Here is a 20,079-nt window from a genome sequence, read left to right on the forward strand (position 1 = left end):
AAAGCTTTGCAAATTTTACACTTGTCAGCCTGGTGGGCCTCTCCCAGACACCTAAGACAGGAGTTGTAGGGATTGTCCATGGGCATAGGCTTGCCGCAGGAGCTGCAGGATTTGAAGCCCTGGGACGGCATGCCCCGTAGCCCCGTGGGACATTCGTTGAAGGGGAAGACCCCCCCCAACTGCTATACTACACTTAACACTAGAGATAGAATTACTAACAATTAACTAACAAAGGTAACTATATACAGAGATAAGAGATAGCTAGAGAGTAGTGGAGCACTTGATAACAAGAGACCACTGTTCCAACAACCGTCACAGGCAGTAAGAAGGAACTGAAAGGGGGTCGGGCCGGCAGGGTCAAATATAGAGCACCATATCGGCGCCACTCCAGGGGGCTCCACAGCCAGCCCAACGGGTAGCTGCTAGGGAAAAAGTTTCCGACATCCATGCACGCGGCGCGCGCACACACCGCACTGGGATTGATATGAGCAAGCATTCAAAGAAGAACTGATGTCCTTAATTTCGCCACAAAGTAGGTACAGTACAGGCACCCACAATGGATGTGCGTTAAGTATTTGTAATGAAACTTATGAGCTGATAAAATATACCTGGTTTACATTTTATTACAGACTGATGCCCCAATTTAGACATGATTAACTAACTAAGCAGATTAGTATCCAAGTGAAGCCAGTAACTAATGAACCAGCATCTCAAAAATGAGACCAGGATTGTTGAAAGTTTTGTCAAGATTCATTAACTTTCTGAGGAAACCATGTCCCCTTCATGGACTTTCAGGGGAACTATGCAAAAAGTGCACTTTTGCATTGCTTCAATGCACAGCTCTGCTATGTAGGCTTCTCCACATCACACCACCAAAGTGGTGCAATCATAACCCAAAGGGTCCACCTACTTGAGATAAATTCACTTCTGTTATCATTACTGGGATGATACAAGTCAGCTCTGTGTTCTTGGGGAACCAGAGTGCAGTATCCAGCCTGTCTGACTCATGAAAGATACCCTCCCACCAGCCTCTGCTTAAATCAAGGGTTCTCAAACTCGGGGTCGGGACCCCTCAGGGAGTCGCAATATCATTACATGGGGGTCGTAAGCTATCAACCTCCACCCCAACCCCCCTTTGCCTCCAGCATTTATAATGGTGTTAAATATAAAAAAAAGTGTTTTAAATTTATAAGGTGGGGGGGGTCACACTCAGAGACTTGCTGTGTGAAAGGGGTCACCAGTAAACACGTTTGAGAGCCACTGGCTTAAACCAAAACCCATCAGAGAAAAGACTTGCAGAGAGCAATGAAGGGCAGATGGGAGACACACCTAGACCCCTCCTGACAAGGGTGACAAGATTAAACATCTCCATTAGCATACAGAATGAAGAACAGAGACAACTCCCCTAGCCCTCATCTGCATGAAAGATGGGACAGGGAGACATCTCAATTTGCATACAGAATGGAGAACAGAGAACCACACTGAACTCTGGGACTAGAAAAGCAGGGAAGCACAGCATCATGGGGGATCTCTGCTCCAGATGCTAATTAACCTATGCCTGCACACACCCAGCTCAGCAATTATCAGACCAATTCTAGTAATGAATCCTTGATTGGTATCGAAAATACTGAAGCAGCCTAGTTGCATTGTGAGCTCCCTGGAAGAAAATGCCACCCATAGCCAAGCGTGATCAGCTCCTATTGTCTAGTCAAAAGAAAACCCTTGAATCATCAGTTTACCCATAAACAAATCTAGTGTTCTCCCTTGCACCATTGTTGTTTCTCTAGAAAAAACCCTACCTATGTTCAAATAACTGTTCTGATGCATAGACCCAAGCTCTGCATCAGTTTCACTGGGACTCCATCGCCTGATTGATCGTGCTGGGGGCTCTGCCTGTCTCCTGCCCTCAGGACCTTGAGCTACCACCATCACCTGGGAATCCCGACCAGTTCAAGCTTCTGAGAGTGATGAGATCCCCTTCTTTCTCTCTCTCTGTTTTCCTTTCTACCTTAGGTATTAACCTTTAATAATGTATGTTGTGTTGGTTTAGCCCTCCTTGTGTAGTTATCACTATTATTCAATAAATAACTTTTATGGTTAAGTTGGTTGCTTCTCTCTCTCTTGCTGAACTTTACTCTTTTGTGTTTTTAGCTTCTCCCATTTACTCTACAGCATTGCTGTATTTTACCTAAGCTAAAGATCCCTGCAGCGCCTAAAATACTGTGGGGTTTGCTCATCAAGTAGGTTACTACCATTACAATTGTGTTGTGAGAGTGGGGATAGGGACATGCTGAATCTGGGACACATAAAGGTGGCAGCTTGAAAGTGCTGCTTGACCCAGTCCATTGAGCCCAGGGACATATAAGGGGTCAGCTTGAAAGTACTGATTGACCCGTCCGCTCAGACTTGCTCTGTTAACGTGTGTGTGTGTGTGTGTGTGTGTGTGTGTGTGTGTGTGTGTGTGTGTGTGTGTGTGTGTGTGTGTGTGTGTGTGTGTAATCCCAGCCCTAGGGAACCTAGGTCCTGCAGGATAGCTCCATTGGGAGGGGACTTGCATAAGGAAGAAAGTAGAGCTCCATATGGAAACACAAGTGACACAAGCAGTACATTGATAGAATTACAGACACACACACACACACCCCAGGCCCCTCCATCTCCACCAGATCCCAGCCCGGGCTCTGTGAGAGGCGACACCAGCAGAGTGTGAGAGGTGACATCACCAGTCTAAATTGCTTACCTGTGCTACTTCCTATCTATCAATCCCTTCAGTTTGGGGCACGGCCCCTACTGTCCAAACAGGCAATCATCTTACAACCAAAGGAGCCCAGAAAAGCAGGTCCCTGACAGACTTGTAGTTCTTGTAGGAGGTGATGGGCGAAGAAGGCTTTGATTGAGGGCTTTACCTGCTCTTTGGTCCCCTTTGAGGCTAACTCTTCTGCCTGATTTCCTGGAGAAGGATTAGTCTCTCCTGCAGCCTGTCTACCACCCTTTGCTTGGACTTCTGAGCTGCTTTTTATCTGCTTCTCCAGTTGGAGCATGCTTGGCAAGTCTGGTAGGCTGGTACTAGCTGGGCCCAGTGTGGGGTTTGTATATACCAGGGGTTCTCAAACTGGGGGTTGGGACCCCTGAGAGGGTTGTAAGATTATATGGGGGGGTCACGAGCTGTCAGCCTCCACCCCAAACCCTGCTTGCCTCCAGTATTTATATTGGGGTTAAATATATTAAAAAGCATGTTTAATTTATTAGGGGGGGGGTCGCACTCAGAGGCTTGCTGTGTGAAAGGGGTCGCCAGTAAAAAAAAGTTTGAGACCCACTGGTATGCCATCACAGTGTCAAACAAGAAAATGGTTTTGTGATGTTGACAAAACAACACTTTCATCAGGAATTATACTCAGACCATTAACTCATTGTGCATAGGCCATCAAACAGCCAACTAGTAGTAACTTTAATGTGCTATTGACCTGGGCTAGATTCATACTGGCAAACTAGTAGTGAAAGATTCCATATCCTATTGCCAGTCCTCTCTACCTGCTGTATTCTTATGACAGAGTATGGTAGGCTGAATAGCTTCAAAATGCTCTATTATTCTCTATGAAAATGACATCACAACATTGATAACAGTGAGCTGATCAGAATAGCACAGATCTGAGTATCAGAGATCTATAACTGAGACCTCTGTGTCTTTTGCCTTCATAAAAAGGCTTTAAAATCATATTAAACAACATTTTATCTCAGAATATGATGGGTTTTATCTTTACTGAAGCACTGCACAGTGCACTTGTGAAGAAAATGGAATATTAGCTCTCAAAAGTGAGAATTAAACGGTGAATAATCTTAAAAGAATAATGTGAAAAACAGCCAGATTACAATTTCAAATAGATATGTATTTTTCTTCCTTTATTTTATCTTAAAGTCATGTCCAAGCTACACTCCAAACCCAGGAGAAAAGGCTGATTTTAGATTTAAATGAAGAGACTTCACTATTCAATAATATCTTAAAAAAAAACAACACTTACCATAAAGAGAAAAGAAAATAGTATCAACAAAACTGCAAAACCACACCAAGCCATTTTTTAAAAGCAATCCTGGGAGGTACAATCTCTTTAAAAATGGGTCTTTCATTGTCTCCTCAAATTACATCATGTGTGATTTCTTGCCATTCATATTTCTTGATGCTGGCTCTTCCAGTCAATTGAGACATGACCAAAGTTATTTTCCAGCCCAGTCTGTTAACTGTGAGCCTGGGTTGTAACGATATGTGTCATGAAAACACACTTGAAGCACCATCTTATTTCCACATACTTATTTTGCCTCCAAATCTAACATCTATTAACAAAAAGAATGTTTTTCTTCCTAGCCAGGAGTGGTTTTGAAGGACATAGTGTAAATAAACTAACAAGATCAATGCAAACATCATTAGCACACTGTTATATCTCCCTTCACAAAACAGGAGAACACTACTGACACAATGGAGTGCTACAGCAATCGCCTATATAAGAATTGGTCATATTGATTGTGATTAAGGGAACACAGAAAAGAACAACCATTTAAAGTCTTTACACTGAAACAATGTTTTATGACCTACCATCCACAGCTCCCACTAACTTCATATGGAGTTTTAGTGCTTAGCAGTTCTGAAAAAAATCAGACTCTTAAGGTAAGTCTACCCAGCAAGAAAAGACCCGTAGGGGACGAGGCAGGAGTATCTCAGAGCCCAGGCTCCAGCCCAAGCACAAATGTCTACACTACAATTTTTAGTTTTGCAGCCCAAGCCCCATGAACCTAAGTCAATTGATTCAGACTCTGAGACTTGGTGCCACGTTTTTTTTATTTTTTTTATTGCAGTGTAGACATACCCATAATGTTTAATAAAGATGACTTGATGTCTTAGAGTAACAGTCTGTCTAAACCCCAATCTCCCATTACATAGCTAATCGGCTACATGTCCATCTCCAAGCAGCCAGATGAGGCAGGAACAGATGCAGCTGGAGTACGGCTAGCTAGTGTGGAAATAACTACAACAGGAACAGGAACTGGAGCAGGAGCAGTCTGTTGAAAATACTAGCAATGGGAATCTTTCTGGGCAGGCAGTGATATTGAACAGACCAGAGAGACTGCTTCCCTTAGGAACATATATACCTATCTTGGGAATCATCTGGGTGGGTCATCACCTATGGACTGGCTGACCCCTAGCTGAATGGCGTGGGGCCTATCACAAGATCTGCAGATAATTGCCTCTGATGAGATTTAAAGTATCTCAGACTTAGGCAGGCTCAGGCATAAAAAAATTATTAAAGTTAATGTTTATAATTAAATATACATAAGTTAAGAGGGAAGGTACTGTACATCTGGGGTCAGGCTTGAGTTATGAGGGATTACAGGTATCAGTTGCAAGGATCAGAAGATACATACATATCACATAACCAGCATAGACCCAGATTGGGGTGCGGGAGTTTTTAAAGCATCAGTTGATAAGTGGGCTCAGGTACGCCACCAATGGAATGTATAAAGAGTCTAAGTCAGTATCAGTGTAGCGAGTAAGTGCATGGGTGTGGTGCGTCTCGTGGTTCATCAGGGAAGCAAGTGGGTTATTTCCCTGGTCGGTGGTCTTGATTACTCAATGTGGTATTGACGGTGTCCTATGATGTGTTCCGTATAGATGTCTCTGGACCACCTGATGGTGTCAGATACCATGAGCTGTCTCATGAGCCGGGTATAGCATCGATTCAATTTAGAGTTACAGCAGCTGGAGTCAAATGCAAGGGGGAAGGGAAAGGTTGTGGTGCTAAGAACCACCACAAACTTCCCTATGATAAGGGGTTAGCATGCTCCAAAATTGGAACGAGCCATGGCCAAGTGGGGATGGCAAGGTTTTGTGGGAATTTCATATGGCATCATTGGTTCTTTTGCATTCCCATAAACGTAGTCAATTTGCTAATACATACAAGCCCACCAAGAAGAGTATGACAGACTGTTTTCCTTTTTCCATATCCATGTGCCCAGTCCTAGTGTACTGTGTCTTACAGAATGCACATGGGATAACTATTCTCTTCCCTTCAAAGATTACGACATCCAAGAGTGAGAGTTTATCTCTGTAGCTCCAATATCCCCTGGCTACCATATATCACCTTTTTTCAAAACTTTCATTTCTCCCTTCTCATTCTTTTCAGTTCCCTTTTTATTTCTGTCATTTTCTGATTACTTATGGGAAGACTCCACAGTACCACGTGAACCCGCATGTCCATTGCTTCACGAATGCGAACATTGGTATCAGTGATGGATTTTGTTGACAACATGTCATGTATCACAGACTTTTTTTGACAGAGTGTCATGAGGTACAGTATATCTTTTCCTAGATGATGCACAATGCGGATGTTCTATCACTTCGAATGGAGAATCACTGTCTGTAATCTAGGGGATGCTGCAGAGCATGATTTCTTTAAAATTGATTCAAGCGGTTTATGTTCAGATTCAACCTGAACATGGCAAACATACACAAACTGATGAAATCACTTGCAGCCAAATGCAAGTGTTTATAGTTTCTTTTCTGTTTTTTACACTATATTCCTCTGTTGGTGTGAGTAGCATTGGTATGTAATATAGAAATCTTTCTTCCTGGAACAGTGCTGCACCAAATCCATTCTGAAATGCATCTGCTTTTTATTAGGATCAATGCAGGCAAGCACCAGATTCAATATCTTTGTGATAAGATCCTTTGTAGCCTGGAAAAGTTGTTTATCATACCTGAATTCACTAACTGTTTAGCAGCTGTTATTGTGGTGCACATGATTTCAAACATGTTTGGGGAAAATGTAGACAAGCTATTAAACTCACCAAGTGCTGTCTAGCTCTGCATGATCACATGACAATTCCATGTTTGGAATAATAATATTATTATTATTAATTCCATGTTCTTTATCACAAGGACAGCAGGTGGATTTGGTTAGAATTGGTCTATATAACATGATATCCAAAGCAGTTTACTCTGAAAAGCAGATTATGCTTGGTCTCCTGGTTCAGACATATGCCTTCTTCATGTGGCCTCTGGTCAACAGTATCAAGGTCTGAATTCTCCTTTGATTGCTAATATTCTAGAATGTCATCAATGATGGCTCTTCGCAATGTTTTTGTAGCCACCTAGGTCCCAGAATATTATTATTATGCTTGTCTCTCTCGCTAACAGAAGTTGGTTCAATAAAAGATATTACCTCACCCACCTTGTCTCAATTATGGCTAAAAATGAAATGAATCTTTCACATATCTCATTAATCTTCCATCGGAATTCATCTTACATTGAACAGATGCCAAATGTAGACAAAAGCTCTACAATAGCTCAAATCTATTTACTCCTGATGACTGTTCAGACAATTTACCCGACCAATCCCTTAACCAATCCAGCATACAGTTTCCAGGTCTGATTTAGCAAACACCAATGAGCTGTGTTATCACTGGGTTAACATGAAGGATCCAAACAGATTCTGAGTTAGCCTGTTTAGAAATTTTCTGCAATGACTAGTGAGTTAACCCCATCTATAGGTTCTGTCACTTTAATTATAATTATTGTATTTACAATGTGATCTCATTCTTGCTTGAGGCAAACATAAAACTCACTGACACAAAGGAAGTGTCCTTCTAATGAGGAGTGGTTCAAGAGGGCATAGTGTAAACAAACTAAAAAGACTGAGGCAATGACAATAGCCCATTCCGCTGCATGGATTTCCCAAGTTGACTCTTATTGGGGATATGATTGTTCAAAAAACATTTGAGCTCACAGTACATGCCCTAACTAGAATCCTAGCCTATAAATGAATAGCAAAATTATGTCAGGCCAGAAGACAACATCTCACAGAGCTGCATTTCAATCCCATAAAGCTCTGTACTGTGCAGTTATTTCATTTCCTAGTGAACATGTTTGAGGTTCTATTTTTCTTTTCTGCAGACTTTTGCCATTTAAATTGCCTACAGTACAGTCATTAGGATATATTTCTGGTGCTATGACTCCAATCATATCAATTTCAAACAATGGCATAAGGAACAGTGGATAAATTAATTATTCAAGGCCGTTATTACTACATGCTAGAGGGACTTCAGAGGAGATGTTAAAAATATTAATGCACTTCTATCCACTAGCTCATTTCTTCCTCCCCTCTCTTTTCCGAGCTCTGAATTTATATCTCATTCACCTCCCATTCTAGACATCTTTGTCCCTTAAGCATGTTATCCCCATAAGCTCCAAAAGAATGATCTTTAAGACAAAGTGGAAGCAAAATTATTTAATGTATACTCTACCCTTTAACTGTGTTTCATTAAGTTGTGTGAAAGGAATAAGATTGTTATTTAAATTAAGATTGTTAAAAAATCAATACACAAGCCAAGGTCAAACTCCCATGCAAAGATTCCAGAAATTAGATTTTTTATTATTTTGAATAGGTTTCTATTTGAGATAGCATTGAACTACCCAAACACCCATGAACTTTGGAAAAATTCATGTCTGGGCCCAAACTCCATAGTCTAGGTCTATTTGTAAAGGGATCCTTTAAAAAAGTACAATGCTTTTTACAAGAGAGATGAGGATATGAGTTACATCTTGTTTTCACCTGACAACAGTTTACTGAATACCTCTTTGAGCTGGTTGATGCATATTAAATGAGTTAGTGGTCTGAGTACAAATTCCCAATAATTTGAAGTCCATGTCAGAAAACTCACCATCACAATTAGCATCTACGTAAGCCACGATAGATGCCTAATCTCTTCCCCTATAAGAGGTCCACTCAGAACATGGCAGAGACACTATGAAGGAGAGTGTGCTGTGCCAAATCTAAATAAAGAGGATTTCAGTCTCTGGTTCATGTAGCACTTTTCAACACTCAATTCACTTATTTTTAAAGTGGTTTCTCCCACCAAACTTCTTTCACTTCTCTGAAAATTAATTAATTGTGAGACAAGAAACTTCCAAAATAATCTCATTTGCTCATTTTGATGTAAAATGCAATCACTATTTTCCTTTTAACATGCTTAAGCCTTGGTTATCATATTGCTTTGCTAGTAACAGTGATCATAAATGACCCTCCTTCCAATCCAAGGTAGCCCAATGTACAAAAAGCATATGGTGTACTTGCCAGATCTGAACTTCCCTCACCTAACCAAAGGCTAGATTGAGATTTTGAAAATGTGTTTATACAGCTTAGTAAACTGGAGTTAAGGGCTTATCTATACTTGAAACACTACAGCAGCACAGTTGTGCCACTGTAGGCACCACCTCCTAGGTTGACAGGCAAACCCCTCCTATTGATGAAGGTAATCACGAGAGGCAGTAGCTAGGTTGACAGAAGAATTTTTCTATCAACCTAGTGTTATCTACATGGTGGGTTAGGTCATCTTAACTACATTGCTCAGGGGCGTAGATTTTTCACACCCCTGAGTAATGTAGCTGGTTCAACCTAACTTTTTAGGGTAGATCTAGCCTAAATAAACATTTAAACTCAAGATACCTGGACCTTATACAGGAGTAAGTGGGTGCTGCTTACTCCTTTCCTAGAGCAGGTAGGGGCAGTTAATAGGCACAGTCTCAGCACCCCCGCCTACACTTGCTGGCCAATGCAGCAGAACCCGCATGGTACCGGGGCAGAGGGGGGCTACAGGTATAGACAAGGAGCAAATTACGACCTCCGTGGGGTAAGTAGAGGAAGAAGTGACCTGTCACTCACTAAGCCACAAACCACTTCCTTGGGATGCTCCTGGGGCACAGCAACTATCATGCCCCTTACAAAACATCTGTGTTCTAGGGATACAATCTAGCAGTAACAGTTGCACTGAGGCAAATGGGGTAGTATTCAATCTTCTGTAGTTATATTCACTGGAGTAGCTTTTAATCTGGCATTCTCCATAAAACGTAAGTAAAAGACACATGTATTTTTCCCATCCCCAGTCCTTTTCCAATTTTTTGTTGTGGAAACCTTTACTACTGTGTTTTAGCAAGCAGGCCACCTAGTGCCTAAAAGCAACAAATACTACATTATGGTCTAAACATTAAAATGTTCTATAAATGTAAAAATACTTACATTGTAATCAACATAATACAATGATCTTACATTGTGAATATGTGTAATGCACATACAACTATACCTTGTATGTTAGCACATCCAAACAATAGTTTTCCCTTAGGGTGGGACTGTGACTTTTTTGTGTTTTGTACAATATGAAGAATGCTCATAACATTCAATAATAGTGATTTGATTGCTTTGCAAAACTAATTTTTGTAAACAAAAGAATTTGATCAACATTAAAACTGGAAGTTATTTATTTATTTTACATTTTACAAAAATAAATGCAACTGTAAAATGTAAAATAAATAAATAACTTCCAGTTTTAATGTTGATCAAATTCTTTTGTTTACAAAAATTAGTTTTGCAAAGCAATCAAATCACTATTAAAATGTCTCAACACAGATAGTTTCAACCCACAGCCTAAAGGAAATAAATGGCACTATTTTTCTACAACTAGACTTCCCATTGCCCATGGCCACATTTAATTTGCTATTAAATCAAATGAGCTCCAAATGTAGGATTTTTTTAAGACTGTAAATAGCACATATCTGGCATAGCCATTCCAGCAAAAAAACCTTCTTCTAATTTTCATACTATCTCAGGGCTTAATTCTCATCCTTTAAAATAAGTGGCAAAACGCGCATTGACTTCAAGGGGTAGATTGGGGCCATAAAGATGACTGTTCCATTTCAGTGACAGACTGCTTTAATATAAATTAGACTGCCAACACCATCTCAAAGCAATCTCAAGCACAACAGTCAACGGCTCAGGATCAGACCCTCCGTAAAAAAAAAACAGAGCTTCCCCTTCTGTTCTTGGCTGAATTAGAAATTACCCAAATTGCTCTCCAGGGAATCATGATGCAAGATTTTCACTCTGTGGGAAGGCGAGACTCAGTTATTGGCTAATTATTTAAAAATTGAAAGATTTCAGATTTAAATATTCCACAAAACACTGTTAAACTACCTCAGTGACTCTATCCCTGTACAATTAAAGCCAGATTGTGAACTCCTTCCTCATACCGGAATGCCCACACTCACACAAGTGCCAGTGAAGTTACTTGGGTTCCACCTTTAAGTATGTGTGCTGACTAAGAAGTTTGGAATCTGACTTTAAAACATGACCGGTAAAACTTTCAAAAGCACCTAACATGACTTAGGAGCCCCAGTCCTATTGACTTTCAACGGGACTTACACATCTCGGTCACTTGGAAGCTTTGAAAATTTTACTCTACGCTCTAAGTGTTCACGATGCAAATGGCTTCAATAAACCTATTTAAATGGAGGAAAGCCTACTCTCCTGGCTCCTAGGCTCTTACATTCAATTTCCAAATTTCAATTTTTACATACAAAAGTGATATGGAAGACCAATGTGGCTATAAATAAGAAGGAAAAAATAGACAAGAAATCTCTTTTAAGTAGTAGATCTAAATTTGGGAAAGAGTTGCTACCCACCTTCTTGTGTATCTCTATTAAATCACTAAAGGTTGATATACTAACAATGCCTTGCACCATCGTGAATCTTGCTTCATATGTCAATCTGGCCCATGGTGAAAAGCGTGTATAGGGAAAAGACCTTTTTCCCCCCCACACTTAGCGGAAGCATCCAAAGGAGCCAAGTTTTAGATTTGCAGTCCAGATTTAATATTTGAAATTGCTGGATCCAGGTTGAGTCTTAGTGATATTCTAGGATCTATCTGTGAAAGGAAATAATTTTTTGTGAAAAATTCTAAGCATATTTCTCATCTCTTGGTGGCAGCAAGATGTGCCATAGCTGTATATTAAAAGAATAAAGAACTCCAGACATGATTGTTCAGTTTAAAAGGGCCTGGGAGACATTTCTGATGGAAAAGCTTCCAGACAATACAAAACATGTCTTAGTGATTTGAGCACAATCTGGCTATTCTATTTTTTATTTTTTTTAAGAATCTGAACAAAATAATCCTTCAAAACCAAATAGGAGACAAGATAACTAGAACCACTTTTCTTTATTACAGTCTAGGCAGAGTCTTACATGCAAACCTCTAATGTTTCCAACCTCTCCTTTCCTTACTTTATTATCCATATATAACACATGCATACATTTATAGAATTCTTCAGCTTTCATTGCAATGTCTTTGCTGTGCCTTCTCCTGAAAAGACTTACGCATGGGAGTAACTTTATTCCTGCAAATAGTCCTGCTGACTGACTGACTGACAGCAAGGAGATTAGTCATATTAATAAAGTTAGTCATGTGCAAAAGTATTTGCAAGATCAGGGCCTAACTGTGTTACTCCCAGAAAGCAGCAAACAGCATTTACATTAAAAAAGGGAGAGGAAGAAAAATATTTGTTTCCAGATGCTGGTAGTTTATTGTCCAACTAGCTTTCAAACGGCTTAGCTGATTTTTTCTGGGTAAATTTAGAAGCACACCTAGTTTTCTTAGCATTTAGCAAATCTTTTAGAAGACTCCTCATAAGTAATTGCTCCTGTTAAACTCAACACTAAATAGAGTACATTATTTGCACAGAGGTTAGTCTTGTATAAAACTTTACCATTTGGTGAAATGGAGACAGAAAGCCAGGTGTAGGTCTATCAGCCATTCAAGTCTCTATTGACTGGCTTAATTAGTCTTATACATTTTAAGTCCAGGTAGAATGTATTAAAGAGAATGGGGTGTTTTTTTAATTGGATGATGGTAAAATCCCTCTAAGCACTGTGACCGTCTGCTGTGTTCAGAGAATCTTGAAAAAAATTTCACAGATTTCAACTGGTTTTTGCAATAACAATATGTCTAAATTATATTCAACGTGTCAGCTCATTTCCAGACTAAAATGATAAAAGCATATTCAACTCCTGTAAAGCTGATCACTTTAAGAAAAAATAAGATAATTAAAAGCTGTTACAGCTGACAACTACAACACAGCAGTTTCAAAATTCTGCACTAATTACAGCTGCTAACTTTTAACAGTAACTGTAATAGTGAGTCAGATCTGACGTAACAATTGCACCTCAACCTCTTCCCCCAAAGAAGGACTATTGGAAAAGGATTAAGCAATACAATTACGAATATATCCAGCCAGACCCACTGCAGTTTTCAAGAGCTAATCTCTGCTTCAGTAAACTGACTTTAATTTTTCTAGTACGGCACTCACAATTACTGCTCATATTGAAGTTTCTGGGGTTTTGTCCTCTTGCTTCAACACAGTGATTTTTCCAGGGACAGATTAATCCAATTGGTCCAATTCACAGTTCCCTAAAGTTCATTTACCTTGTTCTCAAAACATGAAGGGGCCTTATAGGGGAAAAAATGGAATTAATTGATAAACTCAACATTAACAAGTCACCGGGACCCGATGGCATTCACCCAAGAGTTCTGAAAGAACTCAAATGTGAAGTTGCGGAACTATTAACTAAGGTTTGTAACCTGTCCTTTATATCGGCTTCTGTACCCAATGACTGGAAGTTAGCTAATGTAACGCCACTATTTAAAAAGGGGTCTAGAGGTGATCCCGGCAATTACAGACTGGTAAGTCTAACGTCGGTACCGGGCAAATTAGTCGAAACAATAGTTAAGAATAAAACTGTCATAGAAAAACATAAACTGTTGAGCAATAGTCAACATGGTTTCTGTAAAGGGAAATCGTGTCCTACTAATCTATTAGAGTTCTTTGAAGGGGTCAACAAACATGTGGACAAGGGGGATCCAGTGGACATAGTGTACTTAGATTTCCAGAAAGCCTTTGACAAGGTCTCTCACCGAAGGCTCTTATGTAAATTAAGCTGTCATGGGATAAAAGGGAAGGTCCTTTCATGGACTGAGAACTGGTTAAAACACAGGGAACAAAGGGTAGGAATTAATGGTAAATTCTCAGAATGGAGAGGGGTAACTAGCGGTGTTCCCCAAGGATCAGTCCTAGGACCAATCCTATTCAATTTATTCATAAATGATCTGGAGAAAGGGGTAAACAGTGAGGTGGCAAACTTTGCAGATGATACTAAACTACTCAAGATAGTTAAGACCAAAGCAGATTGTGAAGAACTTCAAAAAGATCTCACAAAACTAAGTGATTGGGCAACAAAATGACAAATGAAATTTAATGTGGATAAATGTAAAGTAATGCACATTGGAAAAAATAACCCCAACTATACATACAATATGATGGAAGCTAATTTAGCTACAAAGAGTCAGGAAAAAGATCTTGGAGTCATCGTGGATAGTTCTCTGAAGATGTCCACGCAGTGTGCAGAGGCGGTCAAAAAAGCAAACAGGATGTTAGGAATCATTTAAAAGGGGACAGAGAATAAGACTGAAAATATATTATTGTCCTTATATAAATCCATAGTATGCCCACATCTTGAATACTGTGTACAGATGTAGTCTCCTCACCTCAAAAGAGATATTCTCACACTGGAAACGGTTCAGAAAAGGGCAACTAAAATGATTAGGGGTTTGGAAAGGGTCCCATATGAGGAAAGATTACAGAGGCTAGGACTCTTCAGCTTGGAAAAGAGGAGACTAAGGAGGGATATGACAGAGGTATATAAAATCATGAGTGATGTTGAGAAAGTGGATAAGGAAAAGTTATTTACTTATTCCCATAATACAAGAACTAGGGGTCACCAAATGAAATTAATAGGCAGCAGGTTTAAAACAAATAAAAGGAAGTTCTTCTTCACGCAGCGCACAGTCAACTTGTGGAACTCCTTACCTGAGGAGGTTGTGAAGGCTAGGACTATAACAATGTTTAAAAGGGGACTGGATAAATTCATGGTGGTTAAGTCCATAAATGGCTATTAGCCAGGGTAGGTAAAGAATGGTGTCCCTAGCCTCTGTTCGTCAGAGGATGGAGATGGATGGCAGGAGAGAGATCACTTGATTATTGCCTGTTAGGTTCACTCCCTCTGGGGCACCTGGTGTTGGCCACTGTCGGTAGACAGATACTGGGCTAGATGGACCTTTGGTCTGACCCGGTACGGCCGTTCTTATGTTCTTATGCCTGTTGATAATATCCCCTGGCACAGTGTACTCCCACTCTCTAGCAAGAGTGGAGCTAGAGTACAAGCTTTTTGCCTTCCTTGTTCTCAGTCCTAGACATAAGCGGTGGCATGTCAGGGGCAGGGAGGGGGTGTGGCTGGAGTTTACTGCTCTACCAATGTTCTCTCCTTCCCAGGTTATTAGGGTGTCATTGGAAACAGGCTGTAAATTAGCGCAGCCTCCAAATTGCTCTAACATACTGGCAGACTCTCAGTTGACACACAATGTGGGGAGCACAAAGCCCCCAGGTATTCCTGCCCCAACTGAAGCAATGCTAAAATTGAGAATCAGGGCCAATACACATCCATATGCCTTTTTACATAACTATGTAAAGCAGCTGTGGGGCACTAACTATAGCTGAGAATTTTTACACAGGAGAGGTTTTCAATATTTTTTTTGCCAAATGCTTAGACTTGTCCATGTTTATGAATGAAATACCTGGTGACATAATACATGGAACAGAAAAGTTATGGCAGTCACACATATAATCATGAACTGCTTAGAAAGAGAAACAAACACGCACATCCGAAAGCTAAACTAAGGATTATACCCCTTAAGAGAAGTGTTTCAAACAGACTTCTGAATATCAACTAAAAATACAGACTGGGACAAATTCAGCCCTGAGGTAAGCGAGCACAACTCCATTGATTCCAATGGCTTCTCAGAACATGAAGACAGTGCAGAAGACACTTTTAGCCCTTTATGTCTGATGCTCTTGGCAGCAAGTCTCTTTCCTGCAGACAGTGGATGCTTTGTAAAACTGCCACTCCCCCTAGGCACTGCTATAGGCTCTAGCTACCTTTTAGATCTGTATCCTTCATAGATTAGTTGTTGCTTTCAGAAGTTATTGCTAAATCCAAGATGAAGCCAAACATCACTTTAACTGTATAGAAGCCAAAAATGTATCTGAAGATTGACCTTGATGAAAGCTGAATCTAAATTCACTGCAATTAAACTCCTTACAGAGGACAGCTTCTTCCTAGAGCAAGTATTTTCTAATAAAGCTTAGGTGGCCAGTAATGTTACACTTTTTGCGGACTTCACATTTATTCTCTCTTTGCTAGCTAGATTTCACTTTGTAGTACATTTACAGAAGTGTAAAGTGAAGCAAAATTACTTTTAAGCCTAACAACATTGACTGCAGGAACACTGAGATCTCAGACAGAATACCAAATTCCAACTATGGAAAGTTTCCTTCTACAGTGCACCACCTGCCAAATGCCCAAGCTAGCAGCCATCCCCTATGTGCAGAGTGGCTGGAATAAAACAAAACAGTGCAGCGGTTTCCAATGCTAAAGATTCTTTTAAATACCAGTACTTCACAACACACCCTTAGTTCCCAAAGCAGGTCATACAGTCTGTTTTGTGACGGACGGTGGAACAACACAGTCCCTTCTATAAGACAACATGGAGGCTCTCTGCTTGTGTTTCCCTCTGCCTGCCCATGAATTTGCCACCAGGTGGAGATTTTTCCCACCCCCACATTTTTCCTGCTGTAGGGGCTGTGTTCTTTCCGCTCTCTCTCCAGGAACAGCCTGTGGGACCCACCTCCCAAGCCCCAGGAATCCAGGCAACTCAGAGTTGACCAGCAGGACACCAAAACCATCCATTCAGGGGTCCTCTGACCCTAATGACTGTGATCCTGACCCCTACCAGCGCTGTTCCCATACAGCCGCTATACCAAACATATGGTTGCCTGTGTTTTAACGGGTTTCACTATCACAGATGTAGCTCGGCAGGACAGCTAATACAGCTCCAGGCTGCGCTACCTTTTCCGTGGAATTTCCATGGGGTCAACAGGGGGATAAAGTGTAGCACCCTCAATTCTGCTTCCTGCCTGTTCACTACTCTCTCCCTCCACCCCACAGCCTGTCCAGTCCTTGGAAGTCAGATCTGACATAACAATAGCACTCCAACCTCTTCCCAGTAAGGTTCCGAGATATAGTGCGGAACCAGCGTCAGAAGTAGTTGAGCTCCCTTCTGTCTTTTAAGGGACAACCTCCCTCAGAGTAGCCTGCCACAGACAATTCAGACAGCCCACTCACCATAGAAGTATGCAGTATGATCAAGATTTTTCACATCACTAGGATTTTCAGTCAGTCATATTTCAGTCCATTTAAGGTATCCTGAGTGTAGAAGTTAGTGAAAAAAAAACTTGTATTAAACAAATGAGACAGATTCTAAAACAAGGAACTCCCAAGGGGATTAGCTATCTCAGCTACAAATATTTTTAAAATTGCAGGTGCTCATAATTATTTGCAAGGGGAGAAGAGTAATTATGGAAGTCTTCAGGGAGGCTATCACAGGGAAAGGTAATGAGTGGAAGATGTATGGGTTTCTGAAGGGTGTTTGCTTAGGTTTGTGGAATCATCCCAGGTATGTACATTTTCCTTATTTGTTCTTTTTCAATTGTGTTTTTAAAATATTATACTTATTGTCTTTTATATTATTAATTTTTAAAAAGCTGCCAAGTGTCTTCATTTTTTTAAATTTCAAACATCTACATTTTGAAACATATGCTTATTAAGCGAAATGAAATCTTGTATTCATCAAATAGATAAACCTGTTCAAATTTTACGAGATCATCACAAACATGGTATTCAAGCAATAGGGTGAAAAATGAGGATATCTTTTATATTTGAATAAAGATGGACTGTGTTAAGACAAGAGGCCAACAACAGAAAGATTCAATATGTTATCTTGTAAAATTACTGTTGTACCAAAACACTGTATCTTACTAAGGCTATGGATCTGACTTGAAAGGATAAAAGCTAGAAAATTCAAAACAGTTGAAAGTCTGTCCTTAACCACATCCCTGTGCTTATAGCTGGACCCCTAGATACTGATAGATTGTACATACAATGGGCCAGATTCTCATTCTGCTGTACATTAACATCACTCCAATTACTTCAAAGGAGCTGTGCTGATTCACACCAGCTAAGGCTCTGGCCCAATATATGATTCTAGAAAAGGCCCTACCAAATTCACGGCCATGAAAAATGTGTCACGGACTGTGAAATCTGGTCTTTTATGTGCTTTTACCCTATACTATACAGATTTCACAGGAGAGACCAGCATTTCTCAAATTGGAGGTCCTGACTCAAAAGGGACTTGCAGGGGGGTTACAAGGTTATTTTAGGGGGGTCATGGTATTACCACCCTTACTTCTGCTCTGCCTTCAAAGCTGGGCGGCGGGAGATCAGCAGCTGTTGGCTGGGCAGCACCTCGCCAGCAGTACCTCGCCAGCAGCAGCACAGAAGAATGACAATACCATACCATGCCATTCTTACTTCTGCACTGCTACTGGCGACGGCAGCTGGAGAGTGGCGGCTGCTGGCTGGGAGCCCAGCTCTGAAGGCAGCATCACTGCCAGCAGCAGCATAGAAGTGTGCGTAGCAATACTGCAAGCCCCCCCTACAATAACATTGTGCCTCCCACACACAACTCCTTTTTGGGTCAGGACCCCCCAACAATTACAACACCATGAAATTTCAAATTTAAATAGCTGACATAATGAAATTTATGATTTTTAAAATCCTGTGACCGTGAAATTGACCAAAATGGACCATGAATTTGGTAAGGCCCTAATTATAGATGTAGGCATAACAGGTCAAGCTAACAAAGGAATTCCAGAAATAACTATTTCCTGGTATTTTTTGTGTATTCTTTAGTTTGTATCTTACTACAGCATCAGTGGTCTTTTCAGTAAGTTTGTCTTTTGGTGTCATGGTAATTAGGAAAATGTACACTGTATGCACAATAGATAGTAGTGACTGCTTTATTGCGATTGTGGTTTATCACGAAATGTTTCTGATTTGTACATGATATACTTGGCATATTCTGAGTTTCAAATAATAGCTCCTTTTCTGCAGATACCCATGAGAGTAAAAGTGGAGAAAGAAAGTAAAACTCCCTACACTAAAGATAAAATGGTAGCCCCTTCCTTTGATTTCCAATTTTAAAATTGTTTTATTTAAATATTCTATAACTTGATTCAAAGGAGTTACATCAAGAAGTAGTTTAGCTAAATCCTGAAGTCTTGACACAGACAAAATCCTCCACTGACTTCAGTTCCTATTGATTTGCATTGACTTCCCATTGAGACAGACAAAGCTTCTATGGCCCTTATCTGGCCTCAGTCAGTAGTAGCTTTAGTCTGTGTCACATCTCCAGGATTGGGCCTTTTCTGGCCTTATCTACAAGTGCAGGACTGAATGCTGTAGAGAACAATCTCACATCCTCAGAAAAGATCAGCACAAGCCTTCACCAATGTACTGCTTGCTAATATCTCAATCTGGTTTTAGAGGAACCACCTCTAGGGTCAAGATGGGAGTTCAGTCTTAATGTGGGGTATACAGTAGCTTAATTTCTTTAATCTGGAGCCAGTGTGATGGTATAAAAACCTATCAAGAATCCTCACAGTAGCCAGATTTGTGTCAGGTCAAAAAGTGTCAGTTTTTTAATATCAACAGAAGATTATCAAATAAAAATGTCTGAGGAGCACTCTGAATAATTAAAAGCAAGAACTGCTAATCAATGGCATTTTAAAAATGATTTTTAGTAGTAGTAGCAGGTTGATTTGGCATGTCCTCCTGTTCTGCTAGTGAAAATAATATGAACAATGAAGAGAGCATTCACCTTTACTCTCTAAATGCTGATGTGGGGAAGAAAAAGGAAGAACCTCATATATGTTACAGACCTGTCAACCCAGTTAGCATTCCTTCAAGACTGACACTTTGCTAACAAATTTAAAAAAAATGCAAGCATGCTCCTCAAGTGGCATAAATGGATGCAACTCCACTGAATACAATGGAGGCTGCATCCATTTACATCAACTGAGGAGCTGACCCACAGTCTTTGTTATGATGATGTACATTTTTTTGGAATCAGAAAGCATCCTTCCTCTTCATCTACTGAGCAAACTTAATACTCAAGTAGAACACGTTCCCTTTCCCACAAAAAAGTAAACAGAGAAGCCTCCCAGTTTATCTGCACTATTTTCTAGATAAAAACTGA

General features: G+C 40.3%; 1 protein-coding gene across 16 annotated transcripts in view; it reads right to left on the reverse strand.

The window, feature by feature from the left end:
* The window catches only part of PCDH11X (protocadherin 11 X-linked), a 1,093,295-nt gene that overhangs the window by 987,773 nt on the left and 85,443 nt on the right, over positions 1 to 20,079 (reverse strand). Inside the window, exon 1 of one of the 16 annotated variants that reach the window (XM_039487735.1) lies at positions 17,109 to 17,194. The exons of the other annotated variants lie outside the window; for them this stretch is intronic. The gene's annotated coding sequence lies outside the window, so the exon portion shown is untranslated. Of the gene's footprint in view, positions 1 to 17,108; positions 17,195 to 20,079 lie in introns of those variants that run through there. 16 annotated transcript variants of the gene reach the window in all.

Source organism: Mauremys reevesii, linkage group 9 (genome assembly GCF_016161935.1).
Source record: "Mauremys reevesii isolate NIE-2019 linkage group 9, ASM1616193v1, whole genome shotgun sequence".
Taxonomy (NCBI): Eukaryota; Metazoa; Chordata; order Testudines; family Geoemydidae; genus Mauremys; species Mauremys reevesii.